Raw genomic sequence first — 15,162 nt, 5'->3', positions numbered from 1 at the left:
GCACGCCCCACGTCCAACACCCCTCACTAGGCCCCCGCCCAGCTCCACCAGCCCAGCTGCAGCTTTCTTACCAGACCCTTCAGACCAGCACATCTGGGGACAGCAAGGACAGCGTGTCTTCCTTTGGAAAAGTGAAGTCTGGGAGGAGGCCGTGGTGACCGTGAGGGTGCGGGGCTGGGGGTGCCCAGGCCTCGTGGGTGGCCCTCAGCGCTGTGTCTGGTCAACGGGCAGCCTGTCTCCAAGTTTGCAATGCTTCTCCTTTAGGGTGCCGGGTCTCAGACCCCAGCGCAAGCACCAAGCCCACTACACAGACAGGAAAACTGAGGCCTGGGATGCTCGGAGGGGTTGGGAGCAGGTCTGTCTGCCCATCCTCCCAAGGCAATCTGTTTTTCCTGAGAGGAGGCCAGTGTGTCTGTCCTCCCGTCCTCGGGCCACTCAGCCCCTAGCCCCTCCGTTCCTGAAAACCCTCAGTGCTCCCCGGCCTGTCCCCATCGACCCCCTTCCAGGGAATGTGATGAAAGCTCTATTTATTATACTTTAGCTCACACAGTTGTTTCAGATGTTTCCAATTCGTTCGCCTGCTCAGACATCTGTTCCTGGTTGAAGTCAGAAAAGAGAAGGAAAAAAAGACCATTCGGTGCATTTCGCGCACCCTCAGCCCGGGACATGGCCTCGCACTTCCCCACCCTCTCTCTCTGCCGTGGCCCCCGATGGACTCTCACAGCCCACTCCCTGCCCGCCCCCCCACTCAGGCCCCATTCGCTGTCTCTCTAGCCCACGTGTGCGCACCCCCACCTGTGCACACCCCCAGGGATGCGCTCAAACCCGAACACAGGCATGCCTTGTGCTGAGTGGTACTTCGAGGTGCTTCACAGATGGTGTTTCTTACAACCTGAAGGTGAGCCCTTCCACCAGCGGAAGATTATAACTTGCTTTATTGCTGTGCTATCTTCCTTGCGGTGGTCGGCAAGTGCCTGGCAGCCCCTCCGAGGTGTGTCTACATCCAGCTGACACTTGCAACCCTGCTCGCAGAGCCTCATGCCTGCACGCTTCCCACATCTGTCCCCTCGTGGGGACGCACACCCCCTTCCCCAGGTCCTTCACTATCCGGACACCCTACAGGCCGAGGTTGAGCCTCACAGCCCCAGAGGGTGGCCTGTAGGCTGGGTTCCTGGCCCTCTGAGTCCTGTGACCTTGCTCTGGTTCTCTGAGTGTCTGTCCCCTTGTTTATGGGATGGGGTCGTCACCTTCCTTACCTCATGGGGCTATTGGGCTGGTTAAAATCTTGTGCGTAAGCACCTGGCCTGGCGCCTGGCAGCTGCTGCACCTGGATCAGCACCTGGTCACTGTTACTGTCTCTACTCCCCCTTCTGCTATGCACGCACATGCACCCCCACACACAGCTGCTCCAGCACTAAGTACATGGGCTCGGGACCGAAAGATCTCCGGGTCCCTTGAGGTTCTGTGATTTCTGACGCCCTCCCCCGCCCCCCCGATGTGTACAGCTGCACATGCATTTGTGCTTAGCAACCCAGTCCAACACACACACATAAGCAAATGCACATGCGCTCAGAAGCAAAGCCTCCCACTTACACACTTCTTTTTTCCACTGAATAAATTATCCTTTTTATTTAATTTTCAGAACTATGAATTGACTTATTTAAATAGAAAAGTTTGCATGTGTGTGTGTCTGAACACTGGTGTATTGGAGATTAAACCATTTTTTCCAGTTATGTATACTAGAAACGACAATGCAGTGTGGGCAGGTGTGCTTGTAAATCACCCATCATGAAATGGCAAATGCATTGAAAGAGGCTTCAAAAAAATTTTACTGAGGCTGAACACAGCCTCTCACAACAACACCAGCTGTCACACCGATACAAATGTGTTCCTGGAACTCTCCCCTGGGGTGGGGGAAGCCTGTGCTACAAGGGGCCCACCCTCCAGAAGATAATTCCAGTTTTTCTTGGGGGGTCCCCCCCTTGTATTCATGTTATTTTTCCTTTTTATAAAATCAAAACACACAAATCTTATTTATTTATTTTTGTTTCATAAATTACTTTATTGTTTAATTACAGTTGTCTGCATTTTCTCCCCACCACACCCCCGCAACCCACCCAAACCCACCCCCTCCCTTGCTCCCACCCTCCCCTTGGTTTTGTCCCTGTGTCCTTTACTGTGGTTCCTGAAAACCCTTCTCCCCACTGTCCCCTCCTCCCTCCCCTCTGGCTATTGTTAGATTGTTCTTCATTTCAATGTCTCTGGTTATATTTTGTTTGTTTTTTTCTTTTGTTGATTATGTGCATGTACACACTTCTTAACACAACCTCACCACCACAGCGCACGCTTGTACTTGCACTACCCTTCTCTCAGCTCATTCACACATTCACACCCAGATCCACACACAGCAATCCCCAGGGGGAGGGGTTACAGAGTAGTGGGGTGGGGCAGGCTGCGCTCCTGGGACCAGGGCTGGGGTGGGGGTGGAGGGAGGGAGTCAGCCTCTCCCCAGCTTCTCTGGGGCCTCTGGTCGGGTTGGAGGGCTGGGGGATGATAAACACCTCTCCTGATGCCTGGCGTCGTCCACCCCAGCCCCCCCTCCCTCGCTGCGCTCTCCCCCCCCCCCCCCGGCCTCCGGGGGAACCCCTGAGCAGCTCCTAGTGAAAGGGACGCTCTGGGTGGGGTGGGCGAACCCGTAGGGTCAGAGTGATGACTCCCCCGCCCAGATGGTCCATTGGTTGGCACTTCAGATCTAGGCCATGAACTTGGAAACAGCAGCCCCCCTCTCTCCCCTCGCCTCTCCCACTTCCCTGAGACCACAGGCGGCCTCCATCATGGCCAGTCAGACTGGCCCAGGACCCCTCCTGTCTGGGGTGCTCCAGGCAGGCCTAGCTGACCCCTCGCTAGGCTCCCAGAGGCCCCAGCAGGACGGGTGTGGTGGTGGTGGTGGTGGGCTGCTGTGGGGCTGAGGAGCTCTGAGAACAGCGGGCGAGAAGGGTGTCCGGGGCCCCGCCTGGCACCCTCCACTTTCTCCCCAGCTGACCATCTCTGGTGACTGTGTGTGTGAGTCATGGTCCCCCCCGCCCCACTGCACACCCCAAAGCAGCTGGGGGGATGCATTTTGCTTGTTAGATCTCAGGGATCCCAGAGCAGCTGAGGCACCCCTGCCCCGGCGGCCAGCTCAGCACGTGCATGTGCTGGGGCGTCCTGAGTCAGAGCCCCGCTGCCAGGAGCACCCCAACTCCCCAGCTCCCTTCCCTGCCCGAAGCTCGGGGTTCTTAGGCAAACTGGGGCCTCCTCCTCCTCTTCTCCTCTGTTTTTAGAATCAGAACAGACCTAAGCTCTCAGTTGTTGACTTGCTCTGTGATTTGGTGTGAAGCATTTAACCTCTCTGAGCTTTGGTTTGCTTCCCTGCCAAGTGGGAGGACAGAGGCCTTGTGGGGAGAACCCGTGGAGGTCGTGGCCACAAAGGCCTGGCCCTGCCTAGGTGCCCACGGAGACCTTGTCGACTCAGGGCTGGGGCCAGGCAGCCGTCTCCACTCCAGGGTGGGCTGCACCCTTGGGAATGGCCTCCACTCCCAGTCGTGCCTCCACCTCAGCAGGAGGGGCGTCCTTCCTGGATAAGGAGGGGCAGCACCCCCCTCGGGGAGCCTTCCCCGGCTCTTCCAGTTTTCCTGTCAAATCTCCTGCATCCTAAAGACCACAGGCCCTTGGGGAAGTCGGGGTGCTGCTTGGTGGCAGGCGGTGTGGATGGTGCTTGGAGGTGCCCCGTGCCCTCCGTGGGAGACCTCGTCTCCCAGCCACAAGGGGGGGCTTCCCGGACATGAGCCCTTCTTCCCCTCCCCATCCCAAGGCCAAGTGCAGTGCTTGCTACTGCTACACTTTTAACTATTGCACCTCTGCAGGGTCTGTAGTCGGGTACCCACCCATTTCTGCCCTTGAAGGAGGCTTCTGTGGGTTTATGGGTGGGGTCAGGAGCTGTACAGGGAGGAAAGGAGGGGGGTCCTTGCCTTGACCCTCGCCCAGGTAATAATATCAGGTGGGAGGAGAGAATACGGAGTGAACGTTTATTGCCCCCGCAGTGTGCCGGGCACCGCAGTGGAATAGGATGTGTGCACCAGAACGTAGCTCCCTGGGGCCAGAGGTTTTTCTGTTTTGTTCACTCCAGTGCCTGGCACATGATGGGCACTTAGTAGGTACACGCTGACTAAATGAATCGTACCTGTCATTCTCTCATAACACTGTGAAACTGGTGTAATTATTATCTCCGTGTTACATTATCGTCACCTGCAGCTCAGAGGGGTTAAGTGACTTGCTCAAGGTCACACAGCCAAGTGAATGGCAGAACTAGGCCCGTCTGGCTGTGAAGCCCTTACTCCGTCCACCTAACTCCTGAGCAGGCCCAGATGATCTACAGACACACCTCACAAGGAACATTTTCAGTCTCAGCCCGGGAGTTCCTGCCTGCCTTGGCCAACCACCCCATCCACTCTGTCCCTCCACCTATGCCCCCTTTTCTCAAACCCGAGTGCATTGCAGGGCTGAACTGAGGATTCCCTCTGCAGGGTGGGGGAGGGGCTCTCCGTTGCCTGTCCCCTCCCCTCAGAGTCCAGGGCCCCAACTGCCTGAACCTCATTGGCTGCCCAGCCTGCTCTGTGTAACTCCTGTCTGAGGCAGGCTGGCAGAAGGAAGGGCTGGCAAGAGCTCTGTGGACTCGGACCCAGGACCCCTGCCCTCCTACCCTACCCTCAGGCCAGCTCTCCAGCTGGGCCTCCAGGGACCCCTCCAGTCTGCCAGTCTGCCCCGCACATGGCAGTGAGGGTGGCCCAGCTCTCAGAAACCCGACTGACCGTGTGACGCCCCTGCTAAAAAAAGGAGTCGTTGCACCTCACAGCGTGCACTCCATCATCTCCTACTTCCACCTCTGGACCTTTCCCTGGGGCTCAGGGAGGCTCAGCGACTTGGTCAAGGTCACACAGCCTAGTAAGTAGCAGACCAACCTGTGCTCTCTGGCCCCAGCGGAGAGTCAGTTTCTCCGGGAATTTTTATGGCTTGTCCCCCTCTGCGCAGGGCTCCCATCGCCTCCAGTTCGCCTCAGAGGAAGCACCATTCCTCTGAACTGCGGCTGTGTTATTTGTCCCGCTTCGTCTCTGGGCTGCCCTCAAGGGCAGGAATGAAGTCTGTCCTGTCACTGTTTTCTAGTTTTTATTGTTGCCTATTGTCCTCGTTTTAGTTCAGAACTTGATATATAGTAAGTGCTTAACAAATACTGATTAAATAAATGAAATGCGTGAATGAATGGGAGCTTCAGCCGTCTCCTTATAGACACCCTGGTTTTGCTTGGAGGGGCTGGGTGACTGGCGTTGGGACATGTGGGTTCTGTTCTCTAAGCTGCAGTGTGACCTTGGGCAAGTGACCTCTCCTCCGGGGCCGGTTCCCTCCTCAGTGAGGTGGAGGAGAACTGATGGCCAGAGGCCTCTGGAGGCTGTTTCTGCTCTGCCCACCACGTGCCCAGGGTGTCCGGCTTCCCAGCCTTGGCCCTGCAGTCCCGGGGCAGTGGGCCATTGGTTCCTGGGAGGGGCAGAGGGTGTGGGTTGAGGTCTGCGTGTCCTTCATTCCACAGCATGAAGCCTGACTCTCTGGTCTGGCATTCAAAGACAGTCCGGTCTCAGACCCAAATTCTTCCTGATTTCCTTCCCTCCCCTCATTCCGTGCAATGCACACACATGCACACGCACACACATGTACTTGCTCATGGACACTGGGCAAAGCAACTGATTGGCTGAGGCTGCGAGTCCAACCCCACAAGAAAAGAGGGTTTGGGCCAGCACGTGCTGCTGGTTCCTGGCCTGGGCTTCCCCCAGCAGCTCGGGTGGCAGGGGAGCATGGGTAGCAGGACACTTGAGCTTGTACCCAGGCTGATGGTGTGCTCATGGGCAAGTCATTCAGCGTCTCTGCACCTCAGTTCCCTCGTGAGAAAGCGGGAAATGGTAATACCGTCCCTGTGGAGGAGCTTCGATCGAAAGAAGGGGGAGTGTCCACGAAGCACACTAGATGCCGTGTCACCTGGAGAAGGATTTAGCCAAAACCTGCTTTGTGCCCTGGCTGGTGCGGCTCCGCCGGCTGAGCACCAGCCTGCAGGGCACTCGCCTGGGTTGCAGGCCAGGTGCCGGTTGGAGGCGTTGTAGAGGCAACCGGTGGGTGTTGCTCTTGCACATGGATGTTTCTCCCCTTCTCTTTTTCCCTCCCTTCCCCTCTCTCTCAAATAAATTAATAGAATCTTTTAAAACAAATGTGGTGTGTGCTCAGGCCCCTGGCGAGGATCTGAGAGACCCAGGATGCGTCTGAGGTCCAGCTGCCCCTGCCCGAGGAGACTCGCGGTCCTGCCAGGAGAAGGGACGCACACCCAGGAGCCGCGCTGGTCACGTGATGGACGGGACAGACCGCAGGCTGGGGGAAAGCGTTGCCATGAATACGACAGGCAAATCATTACAACTCTGGCCACATAACAATTTATACAACTTAAAGGGAAAACCCCTCTAAGATCCCAGTAGACGAACAGCTCAATCATATGGATACAAAATTCACAGGAGACAAATCATAAATGTTCAGTGGTAGACCTCTGTTAAGTATATTCCATCTTACCGACTGTCAAAGAGAGGCGAGTTAAAGCAATGGTCACATTTTCTGCCTGTAGAATCAGCAACGTTACTGTGCTTGAAAGAGAGGGCCCAGTGTAGGCGACATCGTAATGGAAACACGACCTCAAACATCGCCACCCTTTCCATTCACCAGTTCGGTGTTTCTCAGGCACCGCTCTGGGGGCCGGAAGGCAGGTTGGCAATAGCGCTGCAGAGGCTTAACGGCACTCACACCAGCGCTGTGCCCAGAAGCCGTGTCTGCGGTGCTAACTGCCAGGGTTGAGCCGGGCGGCGGTTCACACAGCTGTGATTCCAAACCTGGAGTCTGTCATTGCTGGTTGTGACGACTCACAGGGGCTGCCTGAGTGGGCAAGCCCTGTCTCCCTGTCTGTGCAATGAGGATAAGAGTATCCAGCCCACGGCACTGCCGTGAGCACTAAGAGAAACAACAGGTACAGGCACACCTCAGAGATACTGTGGGTTTGGCTCCAGACCGCCGCAGGAAAGAAAATATCTCAATAAAGCCAGCAACTCACACAAATTTTTTGGTTTCTCAGTGCATATAAATGTTATGTTCATACCGTAGTCTATTAAGTGTGCAATAGCATTATATCTTAAAAGAAGGTGCATACCTTAATTAAAACTTTATTTCTCAAACATGCTAACTGTCACCTGCACTTTTAATGAGTCCTAATCTTTTGGCTGCTGGAGGGTCTTACCTTTGATTTGTAAGAGACGCAGTATCCGTGGAATGCAATGAGGTGCAGCGCAGTAGCAGGAGTTGCGCGCGCATGAAACCCGGGGCCTCAGTGGCTGCCCTGAGGCGGAGCCCGTGGAGTCAGGATGCCCACTGTGCACTATTTATAACGGGGAAACCCGCCTAAGGGGCTGACAGTGGAGGAGGGGAAGCATGTGTTGTTGCATTCACCGCTTCACCTACTGGAGCCGTTCAAATGGCACTTCAAAAGATCTTCGATGACACAGCCCCAAACTAGCAAAATGGCGGTTGATAGAGACTGTATGTCACAAGTGGCCATAGTTGTTGCAAAGCAGCCTGTGTGGAAGGGACGAATTCTACCACAAGGGTGGGGTGGGGGGGGGTGAGTTAAAGGGTAGTTCTAATCTCTCAGGCAGTCAGTCACCTGTGTCCGCAGACCCCAGTATCCCACCCCAGGGGACCGCACCAGGGGCTGACCAGAGACTCTGTGCGGGGCAGCTGAGCCCTGTCTCCCTGCCATGGGCTGGGACACTGACAGACAAGCAGACACAGGGCGGCCCGATGTGTGGTCGCAGAGAGTTGAGACTGCGTGGGGCCCCGTGTGGACGTGCGGAAGCAGAAGAGGCCGGTCTTCAGAAAGAAGGCGCAGACGTGCACCCAGGGGTGGTGCAGAGGGGCAGCGGGAGGACAGTCACTGTCACCGTCCCGGTTCCTGGGGGGCAGCCCGTCTCTCCCGCGCTTTCACTCCCCTCCCGGACCCATGTCAGATGATGGGTTGCAGCGTTCTAATAAACCTCCTTTTCCTGAAGCTGGCTTCAGAGGATTTCTGGGTTTTTGTCACCAAGACCGTGCATAAAGACGGGAACATTCCATCTTACATGGCGAGTCCCTAGTGAAGTGCTTGACTCATTACTGTCAACAAGATGTAGTTGATACTATCATTTCATTTGCTCCTCAAAGTGACCTGAGGAGACAGAATGTGTATCATACCCATCGGAAGAATGAGGGAACTGAGGCTCACCGATGCATTCAACAGTACCGCTAGTTGAGTTCCAGTGCTGGGGATGCAGAGAGACAAGGGCCCAGCTTTGAAGGTGCCTGTGTTCTAATGGGGCACACGGACACCAAAAGAAATAAGTAATAAATGAGAAAACGTCAGGCAGAGACGAAGTGCTATTAAAGAACCATGCAGTCTGGCTCGCTGGAGCTACTGCAGACGAGCGCAAGACTCCCTGAGGAGGCGGCATTTGAGCTGAGACCCAAATGACAAGAAGGGGCAGGCCGCACGACAGAAGGAAACGCTAGAGAAAGGCTCTCCGGCAGGACTGGGTTTGGTGCCTTCGAAGGACCGCGAGGGGCCCCCGTGGGCAGGGTTGGCAAGCAGGGGCAGGCCACCGAGGGGTTTGTGACTCAGGGGACACGTTCGACTTTAATTCGAGGTACAGCAGATGCGTTTAAGAGTGTTTTGCTAAACAGTCCCCCCAAGATATCTACATCTGAATCCCTAAAACTTGTGAATGTGGCAAAAGGGATTTTGCAGATGTGATGAAGTTAAGGTTCTTGAGATGGAGAGATTATCCTGGGTCACCCAGGTGGGCCTGCTCTACTCACAAGGGTCTTTTAGAAAGGGAGGCAGGAGAATCAGAGTCAGAGAAGGACACGGGATGACAGGAGTGGGTGTCAAAGTGATGCAAGGAAGGGGCCATCAGCCAAGGACTGTGTGTGGCCTCTGGAAGGTGGAGAAGGCCAGGAAACAGATCTTCCCCGGAGCCTCCAAAGGAATGCAGCCCCCATAACCCATTGCAGACTATTGACCTTTAGCACAGTAAGACAATAAACTTGTATTTTAATCCACTGTGTTTGTGTAATTTGTTATAGTAGCAGCAGGAGATTAATACAAGCGCTATGATATGATTGATGTTTTTTAAAAGTCAAAGTGATGTTGCGGGCGCAGGAGGGATGTTGCCGGTGCAGGAGGGCAGCCGGGAGACCAGGCAGGCAGTGGTGGTGCTTGGAGCGGGGTGGTGGTAGAGGAGATGGAGCCCCACTCACAGAGCCAGACCTCTTCTGGGGGCAGGGGAGAAGTTGCTTGCTGCCGGGTCAGATGTTGGCGGGGAGTAAAGGCAAGATACCACCCAAGGACAAAAACTCTTGGGTTTTGCCCTGGGCAGTTGGGTGGCTGGAGATGCCATTTATTGAGATGGGAAAGAGCAGGGGAGAAGCAAGTTCAGAAAAATCAAGGGTTTTGGATGCGATCCTCCAGCCAGCAAGTGGCAGATCTGGGACTAGAACCCGGGTGTCCTAACTGTCAGGCCCAACGTGCTTGTATCTGTGAGTAAATCTCATTAAGGAAAAGAGCTGAGGAGATTTTTAGTTAACATTTAGTTCATACTGTATTACAATTCTCCAGAGAAACAGAACCAAGAGTGTGTGTGTTTTAAGGAATTGGCTCAAAATCTACAGGGCAGGCCAGCAGGCTGGAGACCTAGGGAAGAGTTGGCGTTACCTTTGAGTCCAAAGACTGTCTGCTGGCAGAATCCCCTTTTCCTCAGAGGTCAGTCTTTATTGTATGGAAGCCTGCACCTGATTGGGTAAGGCCCACCCACAGTATGGAGGGTGATCTGCTTTACTTAAAGGCACCAACCTAAATGTTACTCTCATCTAAAAAAATACCTTCACAGAAACATCTGGAATAATGGCTGTACCATGGCCTAGCCAAGTTGAAACATAAAATTAACCATCACACTTACTTTCCTTCTTATTAGATATTATACTTTTTAAAAAGATATTATTTATTTATTTTTAGACAGAGAATGAAAGGAGGGACAAAGAGAGGGAGAGAAACATCAACGTGTGCTTGCCTCTTGCATGCCCCCTACTGGGGACCGGGCCTGTAACCCAGGTGTGTGCCCTGACTGGGAATGGAACCAGTGACCTCTTGGTTCACAGGCCGGCACTCAACCACTGAGCCATACCAGCCAGGACAGATATTATACTTTTTATCTATATCAGTTCATGGTGGAAGAGAAGGGCAGAAGGCCAGAAATAACTATAGGCTTGCCCACAGTTAAGGGCTGAGAAGAGAGGTAGGCTGAGGGACAAGGAACAGGAATCAGGACAGTGGAGAAAAGCATCCCAAGAAGGAGGGGATGTTGAGAGTTGCAGAGCTATAGGGAAGGAGGAAATAAAAGGAGTTACATTACACCGTGACTAGGAGGTTGTCGGCAACCTTAGCAATGGGTCGGGTCATGCAGGAAGAGTGAGGGCGGTGGACGGAAGAAGAACTCTTTCACATGCAGGCACTGGGAACTTGGGTCCAGCAGGGGAACAAGCCAGCAAGCGATTACAAAACACAAGGTCCGATAAAACAGAAAGGCAGCTGTGGCAGGGAATGATGGGGCACTACTTAGACAAAGAGGTCAGGAAGGGCCCTTCTGACAGGATAATGTATAAGCTGAGATGGGGAGGAAGAAAAGAAGCTGCCCGTGTGAAGAGCCACAGGAAGGGCGAGCTGGCAGAGGACCTGTGCAAAGGCCCTGAGTCAAGAAAGAGTGTAGCGTTCTCAGAGAATTGCAAGAAGCCCAGTAAGGCTGAAGCTGAGAGGCGATAAATGAGGCCAGAGGGATGTGGCCTTATAAGGGATGGTGTTTGGATTTCATGGTAAGTGGGACGGAAAATCACTGGAAGGTTAAAGCAGAGAGTGAGTGATGGGACCTGCTTCATAATTTTCAAAGTTTTCCCCAGCTACTGTGTGAAGCCTGTGTCGGTCGGGGATAGTGTAGAAGTGGGGGAACCAGTCAGGGATGCTTACTGCCACCCAGGTGAGCAGCGAAGGTGGCTTAAAGCGGTAGCAGCGAGGTGAGCAGTAGACGTGTTTTGCGAAACGGTCTGGAGGTAGGTCCCACAGGGTTTGCCAATGGAGTAGATGTGGGAGGTGAGAGAGGGGAAAGAATGAAAAACAACTCCCAGCTTCCTGTTTATCAGGTTCGCTGCTGTTTACCAACGGGGAAATCTGGGGAGAAAGAGGTTCTGGGTAGGGATCACGAGTTTGGTTTTAGGGGCAGGAAATTGAAGGAGTCACTCTTGGCTGTCTCGGCCGTCTTGACGAGGGTGGGGCTTGAGTGGCTGGGGGCCCAGTCGAGGCTGGCTGTGACTTCGCGGTGGCTCTGTCCCAGGTAGCCGGAGGATTCTCCTGCAGAGCTCAACAGAAAGGGGTGGAGGGACGGCAGGGTGGCTGAGATGTGGAGGCAAGGCCAGCGTGGAAGTCATTACCCAGTGGTCAAAATCAAAATGTCAGGAATCTGAATTAGGAGGAAGAGAGCAAGAGGTTGGGAGCAAAAGAAGGTTCTGGTGGGCATCTGGGGGGTCCAGGAGTCTGGGGTCTTAGAGTCCACGCTTTGGGTGAGGCCAAGGGGGCGGGGCCATGTGAGTGGGAGGCTGGGTGGAGGAGAGCATGGGAGGGTGTTGGGAGCAGCACGGACCAGGAGAGTGAGGTCCCCAAAGTGATGCTGGGGCCGCGATGGAGAAGCGGACCTTGAGACAGGAGTCACAATGTCCTGTGTGAGCGAAGAAGCCACCAAGGGCCGCTTGGCACGTCCCCAAGGTGAGAAGAGGAGGGAGGTATCAGCAGGATGGCGAAGCGAAGGCCAAAGCGAAAGGATGTGGGAGGGAAAGGTGCTCACTCCTCCCATGGCAGAGTGAGTGGTTTCCCAGACCCTGCCAGGTGAGGGCTGCTCTGTCCCATGTGTGTGTTAGGGGAGCCCAAGCTCCTTCCATCACACAAGGTGGAGAATCGGGCAGCGAGTGTTCATGGTGGAGCGGGTTCCCAGCCGACACAGCGGGACCTCGGAAGGGACACTGCGAGAGGAAAGGGGAAGAGCCGAGCGGCACTCCTGTGAATGACCCCCTGACCCCTTCTAACCGGGGCTCCGCAACTCCTCAGTCTCTCCCTCTCAAATTCAGCCTTCACACGAGCTCCCAGGCACTCCTTCTAAAATACCACTCCAGTCCTGCCTCTCTCCCACCTCAGAATCCCCAAGGGGTTGCCCACTGCCCTCCAGGTAAAGTCCCCGCTCTTTAGCTTGGTATCCGAGGCCCTTCCGGATGGATCTCATCTGCTGCCCTCCTCCTGGCTGCTCTCATCCTAAACCCCCACAAACCAGAGGCACTTGTAGCCTCTGGGACTTTGCACATGCCATTCCCACTGCCTGGCAGGCCTTTTCCTCATCTCATGTGCCTGGAAAATGCCAACACATCTTTCAGGCATCTCCTCCTAGGAGAAGCTTCTCTGACTCCCTCAAGGAGCTGTGATCGCCCTTTCCTTTGTGCCATCACTTGCCCCATCTACCTGCCTCTCCCACTAGACTGGGAGCTCCTTGGGAAAACAGGCAGTGTGATATTCATTTCTCTGTGCTGCATTCCCAACCTGGTACCTGGGATGCAAGAGCACTCAGTGACTATGTAATAAATAAAAGGATGACATTATAGGAAATTATAAGAGCCAGCGTACCGAGGACTCAGTGTCATCCCCGGCACCGCAGTAAGCTCTTTAAATGCACCACCTTATGTCATCCTACTATGGACTGTGGTGAGGTAGGTATGGTTACTGATATCCACTTCACAGGGGAAGAAACAGGCGAAGTGACTTGCCGAGGACATGGAGTTTGTCCGCGGGAGAGATGGATTTTGAACTCAGAACTCAGGGCTAATTCCAGTGTCCATGCACGTACCCACAATCCTCTGTTGCCTCCATAAAGGAGAGAACCACAAGCTCTCAGAGAACAGGAGGGCCAGGGAGACTGAGGTCTGCAGGGGCGTCTGTGAGAAATTGACAACAAAGAAGTCAGCTTTTCTTTGAGTAACAGTGAGGACCACAAATGCTGTTGGTTGCCTACCCGAATGCCCATTCCACCTACTTTCGGTGCTTTCCAGAGTTCTCCTCTCACCTACGAACGCCCTTGGCCACACAATGCAGGTGCACCCCAACTTGTCTCAGTTGATGTCAATGGCATCATTGAGATGTGATTGGTTCATTGGTGGGTATGTGATCCAGTTAGCACCTTAAAATTTCTTTGTAAATTGTGGTAAAATGTACATAACACAACATTTACCACTTGAACCATTTTAAAAGAGACAGCTGAACTTGTTGCAGGATTTGGTTGGTGAAGATGTAGTGCCTGGAGCTTCTGCAGCCATCTTGGGATCATGAGGATAGCAGCCAACACATTGAGGTCAAGGGAATGAAAATATAAGAAAGAATCTGATATGATTGCACATCTACTGGATCACCCAACCTCAGTCCTTCCTGATACATGACCTAATAAACCACCCTGCTATCTAAGCTATTTTGAGTGGGTCCTCTGTTACTTTAGCTGGAAGTATATTGATACAGTGGCAGTGCAGGTGGTAGGAGAGTTCTTGCCTGGAAAAAGGTGACACAAACTATATAAACTTCAACAGTCTCTAGGAGCTACTGCCCTGGTCTGGTCCACTGGCCTTTGGTCTTCGAATGAGAATGATGACCTTGGCCTGGGTGAGTAGTGATAGCGACTTGGGACATCATCTGAAGGTACAGTCTGGCAGCCTTGGGGTTCAGTTCGCCAAACATCAAATACGTATGCCCATGGTGCTGGGACCATGGGGATGAATCAGACACAGTCCTTGCCCTTCAGGGGTGCACGGTGTAATGGGAGAGGCGGTCACAGGCCAGTGATGAGTGAGGTACAGTCTGCATCAGGTCCGGAGGCTGATGGCGAGGTGGCCAGGTAAAACTCCATGTAGGCATTTCACAGGATGACATGAGAAGGGTCGGGGCAAAAAAGCATTCCTGGGCAGAATGAACAGCACTTGCAAACTCAGGGCAAAACGGTTCTCTCGGGGAAATTACAAGTCGTTTAGCATAATAGGAACTAGGCTAGCCACTTTCAGGTCATGTGTCTCTGAGCAAATTACTTGACCTTTCTGAGGCTCAGAATTCACATTTATAAGAAAAAGAGAAAAAGAAAAGGAAAACAAAGTGGTTGCAAAATTCGGCAACAGAATGCATATACACAAGCACAGTGCTTGGCGTATATTAGATGCACAAGAAATCCTCTGTATTATTCATCCACTGCTGTCACATGGTTCTAATTCCTTATCTCCTCTGACCCAGGTGGCTTGCTTCCCTTTCGCACTCATTCCTGAGCCTAGTAGTGAGCACTGCCTGCCCCCCCCCCCCCCACACACACACCAACTCCCACAGACTTTACCTCGGGCTAGAAACCTGAGCCCACTGCCTGGCCTGAGACAGCTTCTAGGGCTGGGTGGTTTGTGTTATTCCTTCTCTTCTCTTCTCTCTCCCTTTTTTCCTCTAAATGCAACAAAATAAAACCAAACAAAAAGCCCAATGCCTGGCGTGGCTTGTCGGGGAGTTATGCAAGTGTGTAAAAAAATAAAATAAAATAAACATTGAGTTTTCAGCATTTGGGGCTGTTTGATTAGGCAGGGAGCAGAGCCAAGGGCCGGTGAGACTTGGGGAAGGCTCAGGGCAGAGGGGACAGGGGAGGAGCTGGAGAGGGGGCCGGAGGGGGCCGGGACCAGCTCGGAAGTGGCCGTTGGCCTCCTGCAGACTTGGCAGTGCTCGGGCTGACTGAGCCCAGGCGCAGGGCATTCAGGACGCAACTGCTCCACTTTCCCTGGCCATCCACCATCCCTGTTCCCTGGCCATCAGGACTCACCAGGGGCCACTCCACCCTTCCCCAGTCACGGCAAAAGACTGTGCTCTTCTCAATAGTCAGGGCCGCCCCCTCCTCTCCTGAGAAGGAG

Source organism: Phyllostomus discolor, chromosome 5 (assembly GCF_004126475.2).
Source record: "Phyllostomus discolor isolate MPI-MPIP mPhyDis1 chromosome 5, mPhyDis1.pri.v3, whole genome shotgun sequence".
Lineage (NCBI taxonomy): Eukaryota > Metazoa > Chordata > Mammalia > Chiroptera > Phyllostomidae > Phyllostomus > Phyllostomus discolor.
Note: the sequence above shows the minus strand (reverse complement) of the source record.